The 18,122-nt window shown below is 44.7% G+C and overlaps 1 protein-coding gene across 2 annotated transcripts in view; it reads right to left on the reverse strand.

Annotated features, from left to right (window-relative positions):
* The window catches only part of LOC139279437 (potassium voltage-gated channel subfamily KQT member 1), an 838,442-nt gene that overhangs the window by 115,327 nt on the left and 704,993 nt on the right, over positions 1 to 18,122 (reverse strand). The window lies entirely within an intron of this gene.

The raw sequence follows: 18,122 nt of genomic DNA on the forward strand, positions 1-18,122 counted from the left end.
TCTCGGTCCTAAATGGCTTACCTCTTATCCTTAGTGCTGATAACGCCAAAAGAATCTACCTCTTCTCTGTGCTTCTTCTCAAAGACAATGGGAAATCCCAAAGCCTGCACAGTCTGGTTTGGTTCATCTTAATGTTAACAGTGGAGGAAGCAATTGCTCCCTCTAAGTCACTGGCTAGGGCAGGTTGACCAAGAGGCGGGAAGGGAGAAAAAAAAATAGCAATGGGTTTTGTCAAGTTTTGCAGGAACGCTGGAGCTAATATTTATTGACGAGAAGACAGAATATAGACTCCCATTTATTCAGAAAATCTCACTAATAAACCCCCAACTGAGCAAGAAGTGATGTAAAACCACAAGTGTGGAACCAGAAAAGGTCACCCAGCCCATTAAGGCTGTTCCAAAGATCATGTATAATTCTCTCCTGGACTTCAGTCTCCGGAGGAAAAATTCTTCCCAAAGGGGAACCAGTGGATATGGAACATTTGGATTTCCAGAAGGCATTCGATAAGGTGCCACATATAAGGTTATTGCATAAGATAAAAATTCACGGGGTTGGGGTAATATATTAGCATGGATAGAGGATTGGCTAACTAACAGAAAACAAAGAGTGGGGATAAACGGGTTATTTTCCAGTTGCCAAACAGTAACCAGTGTGCCGCAGGGATCGGTGCTGGGGCCTCAACTATTTACAATCTATATTAATGACTTGGATGAAGGGACTGAGTGAAATGTAGCCAAGTTTGCTGATGGGTGGGAAAGCAAATTGTGAGGAGGACACAAAAAATCTGCAAAGGGATATAGACAAGCTAACTGAGCGGACAAAAATTTAGCAGATGGAGTATAATGTGGGAAAATGTGAGATTATCCACTTTGGCAGAAAAAACAGAAAAGCAAATTATAATTTAAATGGAGAAAAATTGCAAAGTGCTGCAGTACAGAGAGGCCTGAGGGTCCTTTTGCATGAAATACAAAAAGTTAGTATGCAGGTACAGCAAGTAAACAGGAAGGCAAATGGAATGTTGGCCTTTATTGCAAAGAGGGATAGAGTATAAAAGCAGAGAAGTCCTGCTACAACTGTACAGGGTATTGGTGAGGCCACACCTAGAGTACTGCATAGAGTTTTGGTCTCCGTATTTAAGGAAGGATATACTTGCATTGGAGGCTGTTCAGAGAAGGTTCACTAGGTTGATTCCGGAGATGAGGGGGTTGACTTATGAACATAGGCTGAGTAGGTAGGGCCTGTACTCATTGGAGTTCAGAAGAACGGGAGGTGATCTTATCGAAATATATAAGAAATTGAGGGGGCTCGATTATGTGAATGCAGAGAGGATATTTCTACTCATCGGGGAAACTAAAACTAGGGGACATAGTCTTAGAATAAGGGGCTGCCCATTTAAAACTGAGATGAGGAGGAATTTCTTCTCTCAGAGGGTTGTAAATCGTAAATCTGTGGAATTCTCTGCCCCAGAAAGCTGTAGAGGCTGGGTCATTGAATATATTTAAGGCGAAAATAGACAGATTTTTGAGCAATAAGGGAATAAAGGGTTATGGGGAGTGGGCAGGTAAGTGGAGCCGAGTCCATGATCAGATCAGCCATGATCTTATTCAATGGCGGAACAGGATCGAGGGGCCAAATGGTGTACTCCTGCTCCTATTTCTTATGTTCTTGTGTTCAATCATTGCAGCCACCCCCCCTGTTCCTCACCCCGCCCCGCCCCACCTCCCCCACCACACCCCCCCGCCCACCAAGTGCAGGAAACCTGGATCCCCCGATCTGATGCATCCACTGAGCTGAAATGCTGATAACGCCATAAGAATCCACCTCTTCTTCGTGCTTCTTCTCAAAGACAAAAGAGCCGCAAGGCCTGCACGGTCTGGTTTGGTTTATCTTAATGTTAACAGTGGAGGAAGCAATTGCTCCCTCTAAGTTGCTGCCTAGGGCAGGTTGATCAAGAGATGGGAAGGGAGAAAAAAAAAAAGACAGGTTTCGGCAATTTTTTATAGGAATATAAGAGGAGCTAGTTGAATGTCTGGTGCAAACAGGATCGAGGGTTGAATAAGAATAAGTGTACATAGACATAATCAAATGCTCTGTGGAGTGTTGCAGCTCCTGGAGTGCTGTGACCTGTCGTACATACATTACAACAGTGACTGCACTTCCAAAGTACTTCATTGTCTGCAAAGCACTGTGAAGTTGTAAGAGGTGCTATATGAATGCAAGTCTGGGCCGGGATGTATAATGCTAAACTGATGTCAAGGGCAGTAACTCTCGCCTCACCTCTGGAATTCAGCTCTTTTATCCATGTTTGTAAAGTTGTGAGAGGTGCTATATGAATGCAAGTTTTTTCTTTCTATGATAACTGGGCTGGGATGTGTAATGTACAATGCAAACTCAGCTGGGTAAAGCTAGAGTTTGTTTATTTACCTCATGCGTGTGGGAAGAATCTTTCCTCCAGAGACTAAAGTCAAGGAGGGAATTATACATGATCTTTGGAATGACAGTCTTAATGGGCTGAGTGACCTTTTCTTGTTCCACACTTATGGTTTTACATCACTCCTTGCTCAGTTGGGGGGTTTATTAGTGAGATTTTCTGAATAAATGGGAGTCTGTATTCTGCCTTCTCGTCAATAAATGTTAGCTCCAGCATTTCTGCAAAATTTGGCAAAACCCATTGCTATTTTTTTTCTCCCTTCCCACCTCTTGGTCAATCTGCCCTAGCCAGTGACTTAGAGGGAGCAATTGCTTCCTCCACTGCTAATATTAAGATGAACCAAACCAGACTGTGCAGGCTTTGGGATTTCCCATTGTCTTTGAGAAGAAGTGGATTCTTATGGCGTTATCAGCACTTTAGCACAGTGGATACATCAGATCTGTGCAGCTAGGTTTCCTGCACTCGGTGAGGGGGCTGCAGTGATTGGTGGGCCAGCTCCCTGGAAAATCTGAATCCACTGCTTTCACTGCACAAGCATGGCAATTGCATTTCCATAGTCTCATGGGCAGGGAGTGTCTGGGATCAGGAATACGGTCGAAAGTATCGGAGACTGAGGTCTTTGGTGGAAATTTAGTATAGAGGAGGTCACAGGGAAAGGAAATGCATTATGGACGGTCCTATGTTGGAAAGATTTTGGAACCAATGGAGGAACTTTCTAATTCTATAACAGTTGCAATAGCATCTTTGGAAACTGAGCTCGGTACAATGCACCAGACAGTTAGGTGTGTGCAGGTTTTATTGGGATTTTGTTTTATTTGATTCTATTTTACACAATTGAGCTTAGCTCTGAAACATCCATTTCCTTCCTTCTGATCTTTTTCTTTTAAAGATGCATTTTCTGCCCCCAAAAACAAGCTTTTCCTTTTTCTTCTTTCTGAGTACACCTAAAAAATAGTTCAAGTGAAGCCAACCCATTCGAGGAGATGTTCTGTTTCGGTTTGTTGGTTTATTCGATGTACCTAGAGCCTCGAGCCCCATTTTGAATGTGCTGTTCAGTAATCTTGCCAATCTGTGTCATGAATACACCCAGAGCCCAGTATAATTCTATTATTGCGAGGTTGCAGCCAAAATACCGGCACTCTCGTTACACCCAGTCTCATTGCATGGTAAAATCACATATCAGCAGGCTGGGGCCATTGGAGGGAACATCGTGCAGCGGCATACCACTGCAGGGAGCAGCGCGTGCTGCTGCAGGAGAGAAACGGCTATGAAGCCAGGTCGCTGATTGCAGTGCGGGCAGGCACAGCACGAGAGGCAAAGGAGCGGCAAGAGGGAAGTGACCGGGGCCCAGGAGAGACGTGAATCTGGGACCCAGAAGAGGCGAGGGCCCAGGGGTAGCACGGGCCAGCCTACACTGTGATATGTGTGCGCGCTTGGTCTGTGCAGCAGATTTGGTCTCCAGTTAGTCTTGGATAATCCTTGCCACTGGACCAAGACCTAGCTCTGTCAAGCCCATGTGGTGGCTGGTGTGCAACGGCCACCACATGTTAAAGAAGCACAGGCATCTTCCACCCTTCACAATATAGTTCGGGATCTGGAATATTAGGTCCTGCATTGAAACACTTGTGAACTCATCCCTTTTTGGCGTGGAAGCAAGTCATCCTCACTTCGAGGGACTGCCTATGATGATAATGATGATCTGCTGTAGTTTCGGTCATGAGTTCTGTTTGTTGTAATTCATCACGACTCCTTTTAAATAGACTCTGTAGACTGCTGTAGTGCGCTGATTAAATAGTCTTTGTCTGCTGTATAATAGATAGTCCTGTCGTAAGTCCCACCCTGCCTCCAACTCATCACAGTGCATCGTGGTCTCAATAGACACTCTGCTGTCACTGGTAGCCGAGTCCCCTGAACATTTCCAGTGCACTACAGCACTTCAAAGTGACACATGATGAACCCAAGTACAGAGCCCAGCATTCCCAGAATGTCAGACCAATTAGAGATATGCATCATACAGTGTATTTCCTGGCATTGGGCTATGGCAATGTTGGGTGGGGAATTAAATGTTAAATGTCCAACTCCCCTACAGCAATTGATTAGACCTTTAGATTACAATAGAGGAACCAAGTTCAAGGGAAACCTCGCAATATTTTGACTTTATTTTTCAGAAAGAAAGAGTGGCATTTGTACAGCATCTTTTACAATGTCACAAACCGCTTTGTAGCCAATGGCGTACTTTTTCGAAATGTAGTCACTGTTATAACACAGGGAACGTGGCAGTCAATATGCGCTGCATGATTCCACAACCAGCAATGAGATAAATGGCCAGATAATCTGTTTTTTTCAGTGATGTTGGTCCAGGGATAAATGTTGGCTAGGACACCAGGGAGAATGCCCCTGCCCGTCTTCGACTAGTGGGATCTTTTACTTCTTTGCCCGGCATCAATGGTCAACCTGCACATTGAGGTGGCTTTCTGCAACTATTTTCCTCAGCCCCCACCCACAGTAAATGGCATGGCCGCCTGCAACACCGTACGTGATTTGGAAAGGGGTTGATGGAGTAGGGTGTGGATCTATGGGGTGGGTGGAGGCCCTGCATGCTTCCAAACCTAGTGCCAAAAGACCGCCTGCAGAACCTCTGAGCCCTGGTCATGCTGTGAAGTCATGGGCACACTGTGCATTGCCAATGGGTGTGCCTTCCATATATCTCCTGTGCGTGTTATTACCTCACAGTGCTTGGCGGATTTAAGCTCCATCACTGTGTTTGAAGTCATGCCACAGTGTGGGTCACATGATAAGAATGACTGTAGTCTACATTACAACACTGACTACACTTCAAAAAAGTACTTCATTGGTTGTAAAGCGCTTTGGGACTTCCCAAGGTCGTGAAAGGAGCTCTAGAAATACAAGTCGTCCTTTCTTTTTTTAGTCTGAGTCAGGTGGAGCAATTGTAGGAGCCTGCCATCTGTTTGAACCAAAACACAGGTTCCTCGTAAAACAGCATGAAAATTAAACTGCAAGACTTTGATAGCTGAGGAGAGCATTTCGAAGCACAAACACAGCTCTGGGGGAGAGACTGCGCTGACAGTCCACTCAAACTCCACTCTCACCCTTTGCGATGTTGTATAAAGCCCCCAAGGTGTCACTGCCTTGCAAGACACAACGGCAGCTCAGCATCGCACAGTTGTCTTATCCCACACGAAGCACATACCACAGGACAGATCGTTAGCACAGGCTGAAACGATTCATGAGACACTTCTACATTATTTGATTTAAGATGAGAAAAATGAAAGCTCCACTTGTTACGAATGCTCAAAAAACATTCACCCACCCAAGATACATTGGACTGATGCTGAATGGGATTAACTGTTGGAAAACTCAGTCAAACCAACAGAGCAAAGGGCTCCCTGTACAATGGTATGCTGTTAATTTGAATTAGCCCATAGCCAAGAATAAATGACAAATAAATGCAAAGCAGGCACCTGAGCTGACTTCAGCAAAGGTCTGTTTTGGAAAGCTGAATTAACCCTTTAAATATAAAGAGAGCGCTATCACCATATATGCGACGGAATGGAACCCAGTGCCTTGGAGGAAGTAGGCTAGGTTTCTGTCTGAGTTCCGTTGGTGCTCTCGGCCAGGAGAGAGGAAAATACATATGGTACGATCCTGTTTTTGATTGCTGCCCAGCAACATCATCTGCTTTATGAATGTTGGCTGAGGATAAGGATCAGGCTTGGCCCTGTTACCTCTCACAGTCCAATCGTCCGCTAACATGGATGAAGCACAGCCATTCAGGAGAAGTACCGGAGGACTGCCAGCATCCAAGGAATGCCATAGCATAAGGTACTCAGGTAGATTTTTGCGATACGGGTGCAGTTTACTCCTGAATGGTTAGAAGTGGGTGCAAAGGTCACTCAAAGTAAAGGAAGCTGTTTGCATCCAATATTCTGTGGTCAGCTCATTATCATAATAATACACAACTATGGGTCTGGAAAAATTGGTGCCAAGATAGCTTCAAAACCATTAAATGAATTTTCTAACCGTGTAAATTAAGTTATGCACCACTGTTTCCCTAGCAAACCTGAATGGCCATTATTCATGGTGCAAATATTGCTGGATGTCCTGTACATATGAATGCTGGGAAATAGCATGTAGGACACACGCATCCAAATGTTAGTACTTTAACAAAGCTGCCGCCTGTTTCAGATTCGCTCTTCTTGCCCCAATTTGTTTGATTGGGTTTGTCGGAGTTATGCATGTTTATTGGGCAAACACCATCAGAAAATCTAGGTTACAGTACTGGCTTTAGGAGGGTAGAAGAGGGAAAAAAGTTGCTTAAAAGCACCCTTCTCCACATCATTGATCTGAAATATACCATGTGCAGATCAACACAGCCCACCAGGGAAAGGAAAGTGGAGTTGCAGAAGAGGAAGTTGCTCAGGAAGTTTGGTTAAAGAAAGAACTTGTATTAATAGTGCACCTATCCAGCCCTGAGGGCAGCCCAAAGTGCTTTGCAGCCAAACAAATGATCTTTTTCAATCTACACTATGGATGTCGGAGAGGGGATCATAGAACCATACAGCACAGAAGGAGGCCATTCGGCCCATCGTGGCTGTGCCGGCACTTTGAAAGAGTGATCCAGTTAATCCCACACCACTCGCTCTTTCCCCATAGCCCTGCACATTTGTCCTTTTCAAACATATACCCAATTACCTTTTGAAAGTTACTATTGATTCTGCTTCCACCGTCATTTCAGGGACTGCATTCCCGATCATAACATTGTATTTATATAGCACCTTTAACAGAGTAAAACATCCCAAGATGCTTCAAAGGAGCGTTATCAACCAAAATTTGACACCAAGCCACATAAACAGGTATTAGGGCAGGTAACCAAAAGCTTGGTCAAAGAGGTAGGTTTTAAGGAGAGTCTTATGGGAGGAAAGAGAGGCAGAGAAATTTAGGGAGGGAATTCCAGAGCTTAGGGCCTAGGCATCTGAAGGCATGGCCGGCAATGGTGGAGCGATTAAAATCAGGGATGCGCAAGAGACCGCAAGAGAATTGGAAGAGTGCAGATATCTCGCAGGGTTGCAGGGCTGGAGGAGGTTTCAAGATAGGGAGAGGCAAGGCCACGGAGAGATTTGAAAACAAGGATGAGAATTTTAAAATTGAGGCGTTGCTTAACCAGGTGCCAATGTAGATCACCGAGCACAGGGGTGTTGGGTGAACGGGCCTTGGTGCGAGTTAGGACACAGGCAGCAGAGTTTTGGATCACCTCAAGTTAATTGGCAAAAGAACCACGGGGGGAGGTGAGGAGAGTCGTTGCGAAAAAAAATTCTCCTCACCTCCCCCTGGTTCTTTTGCCAATCAACTTAAGGATCAACCTCACAAGCTGCTGACTCTGAGCCAAGCTGATGCATTAAATAAAAAAACATTTGAATAATTGGCAAGCTATGTTGCATTTGAGCTTTCAGATTTACACATGCACAGACCCCAAGAGATATTAGAACACGTCTCAGTCTGAAAACTGTCTAGGACAAACAGCACTGAAAGCAGATATGGAAAGAATCCCGAGCCGCTCTCAGCTTGCAAACAATAGGTTGAGAAAGGATCGCCCCAAGTTAATGTCAAACAACCCCTGGAGCTAAATACCTATTGAACTGGGAGTGGAACTGGAGCTTCATCATTTGAGCAATAGCTGATGACAGGTAGCACTGGAATGCCACTCAAAGTTGTCAACCAATAACAGAAGCCAATGGGTGGAGTTTTATTTCAATGAACATCGCAGGCTAAGTATGTATTAGAAATATAGCCACCTTTCAAAATTAAATGATAACCAATTTTGCATTAATTTGTGCAGAATAATGGTGTTGTATATGGATACATCATAGGCGGTCCCTCGAAATGAGGATGACCTGCTTCCACACCAAAAATGGATGAGCTCATAGGTGTTTCAATGCAGGACCTAATATTCCAGATCACAAACTATATCCTGAGGGGTGGAAGATGCCTGTGCGTGGATTTTTGTAACGTGTGGTGGCCGTTACACACCAGCCACCACATGGGCTTGACAGAGCTAGGTCTTGGTCCAGTGGCAAGAGTTAACCAAGGCGACTGGAGACCAGCTCTGCTGCACGGACCTAGTGTGCACACATATCGCAGTGTGGGCTGGCCCGTGCTGCCCCTGGGCCCCTGGCCCAGAACTCACACCTCCCCTGGGCCCCGATCACGTCTCTCTGCACACACACACACACACACACACAAACCCACACACCGGTTGATCAAAAGCATACAAATGCTGAGGACATAGTACCACGTGTGCTCCCCTGCTCTGGCACCCGTTAAGGTCTGTGTCGGTCATGGTGGATCCCCACTTTATAACAAACGGTGGCACCCCATGATGTCACACGTGTACACCGTCCCTCAAAACGCCGATGTTCTGTACTCGGTATACCGGTGCCGGTCATGGTGACCCGCTCATCACCGGCATCCGAAGTACAACCCCCATTACCGTAGCATTGTACCGGCCACAATCTACCTGGGCTGGGTAAGCCTGAGGCGAGTCGGAGTTGGCACGGGCTCATGGAATCTTTGAACGGCTGAGGTGTCGGTTGTTGATTCATGAAGGAATGCGGCCTTGTTGAAGGTCCTCCAAATTACTGCGTGCTGAATGAAGGACGCAGTAATTTGTATGGATACGTACACATATGCACCCACACACACAAAAGCAAAATACTGCGGATGCTGGAATCTGAAATAAAAAGATAAAATGCTGGAAATACTCAGCGGGTCAGGCAGCATCTATGGAGAGAAAGAGAGTTAACATTTCGGGTCCGTGACCCTACCCAAAACATTAACTCTCTTTCTCTCCACAGATGCTGCCTGACCTGCTGAGTATTTCCAACATTTTCTGTTTTTATTTGCACCCACACACAAGCAAACACCTACATATGCCATAGGGAAGAATGTTTGCTCTGTGATTGACTGGTGCAGTGGTAAGGGGACAGCTGTGGGGAATTCTCAGGTTCGAGCTGGAGATGAGATGCACTAAAAGGAAAAAAGGACGTTGGCATATCTCAGAAATGTCCCAAATGCAATGGATGTATTTGAGGTGTAGCTATTGTTTTTTTGTAGGTGAAGGCAGCAGTCATGTTTGACCACAAACAGCATCCATAAACAGTAACAAAATGAATGGCTGGTTAATCTGCTTTTAGTGATGTCAATGGAAGGTGGAATGTCAGTCAGGACAGCAGGGGAAGTCCCTGCTGTTGAAAACGTGTCTTGAGATCTTTAACATCCATTTGGAACAGGCAGAGTGTCAGTTTAAATATCTCATTTGTAGGCCTGTGCCTGTGCCTGTGCAGCACTCCTTCAGTACTGCACATATTTTCAGCTAAAGTACAGGCGGACACTGAGGAAGTGCTGCACTGTCAAAGGTCCGTCTTTCTGATAAGACATTAAACACTAGCCGTTTCGCCTCTCAACTGGATGTAAAAGGTCAGGCCACAATTTTTAAAGAAGAGCAGGTGTCCTATTCAATATTTATCCCTCAACCAACACCTAACAAAAAACAGATTATCTGTTTATTTATCTCATTTCTGTTTGTGGGACCGTGCTGTGTGAATATTGGTTGCCAATTTTCCTGCATTACAACAGTGACCATGCTTCAAAATTACTTCATTGGCTGTAAAGCGCTTTGGGACGTCCTGAGGTCATGAAAGGCGCTATGTAAATGCAAGTCTTTCTTTTTTCTTTTTTAAGTGTGAGCCCAGTGTCAACCGAAAAGGAGCTTTAATCTTCCTCTAACCTGCGCTGTGCCTAACCTGGGACCTTGGTGTGAAAACGGCCCACAATTCATACCAGCACATAAACTCAGTTCCCAGAAAAAAAAATCGGTGAAGATTTTAAATGGCAACGACAAAGGCAGCCTGGACTCAGCCGCCATATATATCGAGCGCTGAAAAAACCTGGACAGCAACGGGTTGACAGAATGTTTTAAATTAAGAGAGGGGAAAACAAGAAACCAATGAGGGTTTCTCTCTCTCTCGATTGACAGCCAGCGCATGTTGTTTTGGTCAGCTGAACTGCAGCTGACTACGAAGCTGTAACCCCAGCTCTGTGGTTTCGCTTGTGGTGCGAGGGTTGGCTGATTTTGTTGTTGCTGAGAGCTTAGGCTGAAAAGAGCAGCTTGCACGCAGGATCTGGATGGCAGTGTTTAAGACGAGGCTGTCCACAACATTTTTTCCATTACAGCACGAGTCTGCAGATAATTTCTCTCTCTCTCATTTTTTTCCCTCTCTTTTTCCATTGCCATTCGCCAGATGGGGGGCTGAACAGGTTTATTTTGTTATGTGCACAGTTGTATTTGCATTGTGTCAGTGCAACATCTCCAGCAATGGTGAACGGCAGCTTATGTCAAACTATTTAAACAAACCTCATGCTAGCGCCAGTCTATTTTTGTCCGGCTCCGGTAACACAAATTTACATTGCGTGCAGAGTATTTTGAAAATCATTTTTGTATTTTCTCTGCACTTTAAAACACGATTTCTGAAGTTAATGTTTTTTTTCTCCAGTGAATTGATTAAGTTTAAGTGATCAGACAGCCACTGGGGCTGACTGTGGGCAGGAGGCTGAGTGATGGGGGGTGGGGGGTGGGGGGTCCCTGGGACTGAGGGCAGAGGCTGAGTGATGGGGGGGGGGGGTCTCTGGGACTGAGGGCAGAGGCTGAGTGATGGGGGGGGGGGGGTCCCTGGGACTGAAGGCAGGAGGCTGAGTGATGGGGGGAGGTCCCTGGGACTGAGGGCAGAGGCTGATAGATGGGGGGAGGTCCCTGGGACTGAAGGCAGGTGGCTGAGTGATGGAGGTGGGGGTGGGGGGGTCCCTGGGACTGAGGGCATGAGGCTCTGAGTTATGGGGGGGTGAGATGGGGGGTCCCTGGGACCGAGGGCAGAGACTGAGTGATGGGGGGAGATCTCTGGGACTGAAGGCAGGAGGCTGAGTGATGGGGGGGGGGGGTCCCTGGGACTGAGGGCAGAGGATGAGTGATGGGGGGGGGGGTCCCTGGGACTGAGGGCAGAGGCTGAGTGATGGGGGGGGGTCCCTGGGACTGAGGGCAGGAAGCTGAGTGATGGGGGGGTCTCTGGGACTGAGGGCAGGAGGCTGAGTGTTGGGGGGTCCCTGGGACTGAGGGCAGGAGGCTCTGAGTGAAAGGACAACTCCCTGGGACTGATTGAGGCAGTGATTCAAATGAAAGTCATTCTGAGATTAACTGAGGCTGGAGAATTCAAGTGACATAGATTAAACGCTATAATTTTTTTGCTATTTACAACGCAGAAGCAAAACAAAACCTCCTGGTACATCCTCTAGTCCAATTAAAATTCAAATAAACAGCATTTCTTAGATACTGTCTCACCCCCTCCCAAATGTTCCCTGCGCTATCCCAAACCACAATTATTTGGAGGTTTTCCAGCACTACGGCTCATTTTTCTTTTTCTAGAGTGATATGTATTCTTGCTCTAGACTAGCGATCACTAATTATTAAGGCTTATCAGCTGTTATGATTGGTGTGATCAGTGCAATCTCTAACCAGACTTGGCTCCGCGATAAAGATTCCACAGTGGGATACTGGACCTTCAAAACTTTAAACAACAAATCAGTTTGCAAATATTAGACCCTTAATACTCAGCGTAACTGCATTGTGTACAGATAATTCAGCTAGGCAGATAAAAAAGCTCTAATTCATGGACTGTCAGAACAGATACAATATTACTAAAAGATGCATTGAAACTGAAACTGCATGAAAATAACTATCAAGAGGAAACACAAGATTGTACCTCAATAGATTAATTTGGAAAATAGAAGCTCATGATATTAAAGGGATGGTGGTAACTTGAGTACGTAATTGCTTGAGGGATAGGAGGCAGAGAGTAGTTGTTACTGGATGTTTTTCTGACTGGAGAAGTATGCAATGGGGTCCCCCAGGGGTCAGTATTAGGTCCATTGCTTTTCATGTTTTATATAAATGACCTGGACTTGGGTATAATGAGTACAATTTCAAAGTTTGCGGATGATATAAAATTTGGCAACATAGTAAATAGTGAACATGATAGCAGCAGACTTCAGAAGGACATAGACGGACTGGTGAAATGGGCAGGCACATGGCAGGTGCAATTTAATGCAGATAAGTGTGAAGATGAAACAACAGGAGAGGCAAATCTAAATGGTACTATTTTGAGGGGGGGAGGTTTGGGGGGGGGGGGCATGCAAGAGCAGAGGGACCTGGGGTGCACATTCACAAATCTTTGAAGGCGGCAGAGCAAGTTGATAAGGCATTTAAGAAAACGCATGGAATACTTGGCTTTGTAAATAGAGATATTGGATAGAAAAACAAGGAAGTCATGCTAAACCTTTACAAATCACTGGTTAGGCCTCAGCTGGAGTATTATGTACAACTCTGGCCACCACACTTTAGGAAGGATATCAAGACCTTGGCAAGGGCAGAGGAGCTTTACCAGGATGATATCAGGGATGAGGGAGTTCAGTTATGTCAAGAGATTGGAGAAGCTGGAATTGTTCTTCTTAGAACAGAGAAGGTTAAGGGGAGATCTAATAGAGGTATTCAAAACTATGAGGGGTTTCAACAAAGTAAGTAGGGGGAAAGTATTTCCTCTGGCAAGTGGGTCAGTAACCAAAGGCCATAGATTTAAAATAATTGCAAAAGAACTAGAGGGAAAATGGGGAGAAATTTCTTCACACAGAGGGCTGTTAAGATCTGGAATGCACTACCTGAAAGGGTGATGGAATCAGATTCCATAGAAATGTTTAAAAGGCAATTGGACATGCACTTGAAGAGTATTGCAGGGTTATGGGGAAAAAGCTGGGGTGTGGAACTAAATGGGACAGCTCTTTCAAAGAGCCGGCATAGGCATGACAAGCTGAACAGTCTCCTTCTGTGCTGTAAGATTCAAAGATACTATGATTGTCAACAACATCCTGCATTTATATAGCACCTTTAACATCACAGAATGGATGTCAAGCCTGAGCAGAAGAGATTAGGAGGGGGTGAAGATTTGGATTTGGGGGGATTTATGGAGGAAATTCCAGAGCATGGTGCCTAGACTCGCCTGTTGAAGGCCTGCCCGCCATAGTTGGGACGAAGGGAGGGGAATGCACAAGAGGCCATAGTGTGAGGAATGGGGAGGTTGTCTGACTCTAGAAAGTGGAATATGAAATGGGCAGCAGAGATTAGTTTGAGTTGAAGCTTATGGAGGAGAGTGGATGATGGGAGGCTGGCCAGGAGAGCATTGATTAGTCTAGTCTGCAGACAACAAAGGACCTGAATGTCAAGACCACGAGAATCTTTACAAATCGTTACTATTTATTTTTTAAAGTAAAATTATGTCCTTGGAACTGCAGCTTCTGATCTTCTGACTGACACTGGGTTACAAAAGTATGTTCAAGTCTGCAATTTTCACGGGAAGGAAAATATAGCATGCAAGCCATGATTAAGACATCAATTCCTTTTTTGTGGGAAGGCAGAGGGGCAGAGACTATTCATCTGTGCCATCCTTGAACATGGCAGCTCTGAACTTCTGCCATTTACTTAATGACTAGTCATTGCACACAAGAAGTTTAGACTAAGTGTGGTATTTAGGTGAAGCGGGATTAGAGGGCAGGGTTTGCAGCAAATTCAGGCTCCATTTTAAATTATACATTCTGTCCTTATTTTTTTTAGAAACTACTTTGATTTGATGTTATTATTTATAATTAAATAGCAAAACTTACAGCAATTTGGAAGCAGAAAAGTAGGGTTGATAGTTATAGCTTCACACACATCTCTTGGAGAATAAAATGAAGTAGTGGAGGGATTCCTCGGCTCATTAACAGTCTGACAAACTGTGATATGAACATTCATTCCATAATCATTATTATACTAGGCAATATGGTAGTTAATCCTATACAGGAGGGTTTTATGGATTCTCACAACCCATTTAATGAGTGGGCCACTCACAACCATCTCAGTATCCGCACTGGATATCAACCCAGAATTCAGATCCGGAGTCTCCACTGGGACTATCTGGAGCAGGGTTTGATCCCTGACTTAGGGACGGGAATGTTACCACTAAGACAAAGGATTACTGCTGCAGAGTTGGTTGGAGCACAGGAGCTTCTCTGCAATACTGGCCGAGGAGCTGGGAGCAAAACTGAGGCATTACAGCATCGCCACTGGCAGGAGCATGTAATTACAGCCTGACAAGATTACTTTGGCAGTTTCCATTGTAAACCTGGACATAAGAATTTATAATGGAAAAAGTTGAAAGAATTGCCCACAGATGTAATATCTTCCATATATTAATAGATGATGACCATTCACATTTTGGAGGTTGGTCCTACATGAAAAATCAGATCTCTGATTGGTTGAAAACTGGCTCTAAAGATACCAAACATGGGATGGCACCAATAGAATGAGTTGTTTGACTACGTATGATCCATGATCCAATAACTTGCCTCAGGTGCTCTCTGGGTTAAAAAGAAAACACAAGGCTCATTCTGACTGGTAGGAAGGCAAGGATTTCTCAGTCCCTTTATGAACTGGCCCATGAGATAAAGTCCAGATGTTCTGAGGGAGAGGGGAAGGGAGTGGCATTATAACTGGAATCACCAGAGCTCGTTACTGTGATTTATACCTCAGTTATACTGAAGCTGCCGTGCTTTAATCCCAGACTCAGTGTAGGGATTTACTGAGGGTGGATGTATGCCCTTCCCACTCCGGATTGGTGCTCAAATTAAACCAACCTTTGAAGCGGGTCTGCTTTACACTTGGCCTAAGCATCCTACCACAGTCACCGATGGCAGGTCATGCCAAGTTTTTTCAAGCCATGACCTCTGGTGTACCATCGGAGCAGAGTGTTTTATCAACATTTCCAGTCCTTGCCCTTTCCAACTAAGTACTGGGCAGCCACACAAAATCTCATGGCCCTCAGCTAACCAGCCTCACTGGTTCGACATTAAGCAGCAACAGTGTTTGTCCAGCACTCTTCCTGTAAAAATAAATGTGAATGTGAAGAGGTGGGTGGACACTAAACAAGAAAGCATAAGGATTTGGGGGCGGGAGTGAGAAGATTAAACGCACAGTCAAATAATTTGTTTTTTTTAAGGTGGCTTTTTAAGGCAGAGAGGGGGATAATGAGGTGGAAAAGTTTGGTGAGAGGATTCCAGAGGGCAGGAGTATGGTGACCGAGTGGTTGGACTTAGCAGAGGGGTTAAGAACCCATGGAGCCATACACCAAGAGTGGTCAACAGCTTCAGGAGAGGGCAAAAATGAGAAAGACAAATGTTTTTTTTTAATCCTCAAAAAGGTTGAATGAAACAACTTGTTGGTGTATCTAGCACAGGCTGTGTGTTTCCAGTCAGGCAATTTTGTCCCTCTTTCAATTCTTCCAACTTTTTCCACTCCACTCCTGAAGGCACTGACTATTGCTTGAGACATTTCCACAAACACCATCACTCCTACACTATTGCACACACTGCCTGAAAGGGTGATGGAAGCAGATGCAATAGTAACTTTCAAAAAGAAATTGGATATGTACTTGTTAAGGGAAAATATGACACGGCTATGGAGAAAGAGCAGGGAAGTAGTACTAATCGAATGTAATTGAATATGTCTGTCAAAGAGCTAGCATAAACAGGATGGTCTGAACGACCTCCTCTGTGCTGTATGATTCTATAAATGACCATTTTGTATGGGTAAGCCTAGATTTTGATTGTGGAGGGCATCGCATTGGAAACCAGTTTTGTTCTCAATCAATGCACATGCACACACAAACACACACATTTTGTAGCACAGGTGAAAGGACTGGAATGAGGAACAGAGGCCCAGGCTGATTTTTCACATCTTTAGCCAGAGCACTGAGGTAAATCACAAGACCCAACTGCTGCTCTGGTTGAGTTCAGTTAACTAAGCACAGACTGGGAATCGGATCCGGACGGTCGTGTCTGCTGAGATGAAGTATACTATCAGGCATGGCCATTACTCACTAGAACCAATTGCCTTTTTAACAGACATTCTCCTCTGGAGAAGTGAGGAGCAGACTCTGAGGGATACGGTGAGGTGGTAAATTCTGCTTCATTTTATTTTTAACCTCCGCAGGAAGTGACTGGTCCTGTTAAGATTTTGAGTTTTTGCTATGTCCCTCTGGCTACTCTCTCATCGGTATTTATTCAGCACTCAAAATGTTCTCTGTCACTTTATGTGGCAGAGTTCAGCTAATGGCTGTAACTGCTTCTAAAGAAAACAATCATTACACAGCACGCTGCAGCCTCTTGTCGGAGCACCGGCTATTGCAGGTTTATTTTTGTTACGTCTAATGGGCGAGGAATTTGTAAAAATCACAAAATAAGAGCCTTCCAGCGTAATGCACAATCCTCACATTATTGCAAACATCCCTTGAGCTCTTACTGAGAAACCAAAACATTTGCAACAGTTTTTACCCCATTTATCAAGAGCAAGGGCTTGAAGGGGTTGGGTGGCATTAGGGTTTGAACATGGTCCTTTCACCGTTTGGAAACGTGGGGATGAAAGTGTCCTCTTTCGGCAAGTTCTGAGCGGTCTTAATCTGGTTCCCAGCAGGTGCAAGTACCCAACACAAAGTTACCCGTAATTTCAGTGGCTGGTGATCTCACTCAGGAAATACCATACACATAGCGGGTGCAGGCAATGGTTCACACTCAGTTGTCCAGCCTTAGGTGGTATAGTTGAAACCAAGGATACACCCCAACACTATGGGCTAGATTAGGATTTTGTGCGATAGCAAATTGGCTTCTTGTTCAACATCTTCCACGATTTTTATTTCCATTGAAAACTTGGGATTTGAATCATCGACAGTTTTCCCTTTATGAGTCAGAATCCAATTACTTCTATTTAAAAATGCAAGCTGGTTAGACTTATTAATATGAGATGTTTCCAGGAATGTGCATTTTGCTTTACCTACTGGACCTCAAGCTAAGGCAAAATAAATACTAACAAATACAGAAACTGTGGCTTCCCTTTTAAATATTCAAGTCCCTCGGCCAAGCTATAAATTCACATTAAAAAGATAAAATATAGAATTTCCTATGAATTGAAGCTGGATGGGTCCCAGGACCCATTACATGTATGAGCAAAGGCGTAAGAGTGCAGATCAAAAGAGGTTATACTATTGCTACTGGCAATGGTCAGACCCCAGTTGGAAAATTGAATGCAGTTTTGGCCAATGATAGGAAGGATATTATTCCCCTTCAAAGGGTTCAGAGGCAAGCGCTGAAGATGATTCCAGCTGGAAAGATTTCCTCTGTGGGCTGTGTGGAGTGAAATCATAAACATATTTATAAAAAGCCCAGGTGTGCAAAGGGTAAACCAAAAGGCTGTGGATGCTGGGTCATTTGAAATTTTAAAGGCAGAGTCGACAGATTTTTTATTAGCTCGGAGCATCAAGGGATTTGGATCAAAGGAGGGTAAATGGAGCTGAGGTACAGATCAGCCGTCAGCTAACAAAATGGCGAAACAGCCTGGAGGGGCTGAATGGCCTACTCCTGTTCCTATGTTCCTAAAGCAGCTGGGCTTGTTTTCTTTTCTGGAGAAAAGAAAGACTTCTTAGTGGCCTAGTTGTAGTTTTTCGAGATTTGGGAAAATTGAGGTCACAGCAAATAGTTCACA

The sequence above is a fragment of the Pristiophorus japonicus genome, chromosome 14, assembly GCF_044704955.1.
Source record: "Pristiophorus japonicus isolate sPriJap1 chromosome 14, sPriJap1.hap1, whole genome shotgun sequence".
In the NCBI taxonomy this organism is placed as follows: domain Eukaryota; kingdom Metazoa; phylum Chordata; class Chondrichthyes; family Pristiophoridae; genus Pristiophorus; species Pristiophorus japonicus.